The following is a 1,090-nucleotide window of genomic DNA, read 5'->3' as shown; positions in this document are numbered from 1 at the left end:
ATGGGGCAAGAAATCCCCTGTACTTCTGGGTGGTATGTGCATGAGTATTGATGAGCTCAACACATGGTTTCTCACAGCTCCATGTCAATAAGGAAGGACCAGCACTTGGTGTGAGTCTGAGCTTAGGCAATGGGAGCCTGCTCCTGCATGAAGTCCCTTGGAACCCGTGCGAGGCTAAGAGGATCTGAAGTTGTATATAAGAGGTGTGTGGTACAATTGAGAATATAACACTAGGACCCAGATAGTCCTACATTCTAAACCAAAGTGCTAGACCACGTACATAGGACATACTAAGGGATTGTGAAATTATTTCTGCAAAAACTTGCCCACTACCTGTCTTCAAATTAGACAGAGGAATGTGAAAAAAAAATCACTGGGGGAGGTAAAATACTTGAGAGTAAGAAATTCCTTGGAGAATTGTTCAATGTTCAGTTATTCAGTCCACCCTACCCCACTCTCCCATCATGGGAGAGAGGAGAGGTTACATCCCTTCACCTCAAGCTTAGTAAGATGTGATGAATAGAATATGAAGAACTTGGGGAGTGGCTTTAACTTATCCTATTCTGAAGACATGAGGCTGTGACTGAAGATGTCCCTCCTCATGGCTGATTCAAGAAAGGGAGAGTTTCATGAAGAGATGGCTGCTTCTCCACCTAAGGTAAGGCAAGGAGGTTCATCTCCCATGGACTGGATGCATACTCTATGGAAGAAGATCAGACTGTGCTGTCCTGAAAGATACTCATCCTAGAAGTCTCTCTGAATGAGACGAGTGGCTCCAGCCTAAAGTGGTTCCTGGGAAACTAGCAAGCAGAGGGGAAAAAATCATAAGCCACCATCAAAGAGGAGTGCTCTAGGAGAGAGATCCAGCACCAGAATAAGTCTAGAGAGTTAAAGAGAGTGGGTGAACTCATATGCCTTCACCACGGCCAGATTATACCACCACCCTCCAGTGAGACCTTTCCCCACCTCTAACACTGCTTCCAACCTTGGATGGGATCAAACAGCAGGGGGTAGGAGATATTTATATTTATATATATATATATGCGCACATATATACATAACTATACTTAAATATTTTGTAAATGCTCAT

General features: G+C 43.8%; 1 pseudogene across 1 annotated transcript in view; it reads left to right on the top strand.

Moving 5' to 3' along the window:
• The first annotated feature begins 589 nt into the window (after window positions 1-589).
• LOC105521526 overlaps window positions 590-1,090 on the top strand; it is a 17,666-nt pseudogene continuing 17,165 nt past the window's right edge. Inside the window, exon 1 of the transcript XR_001003284.1 lies at window positions 590-658. The product of XR_001003284.1 is annotated as a peptidyl-prolyl cis-trans isomerase D pseudogene (transcript). The remainder of the gene's footprint in view (window positions 659-1,090) is intronic.

Source organism: Colobus angolensis, unplaced genomic scaffold (assembly GCF_000951035.1).
Source record: "Colobus angolensis palliatus isolate OR3802 unplaced genomic scaffold, Cang.pa_1.0 Scaffold11, whole genome shotgun sequence".
Taxonomy (NCBI): Eukaryota; Metazoa; Chordata; class Mammalia; order Primates; family Cercopithecidae; genus Colobus; species Colobus angolensis.
Note: the sequence above shows the minus strand (reverse complement) of the source record. Positions and strands in the feature narration are given on the sequence as shown.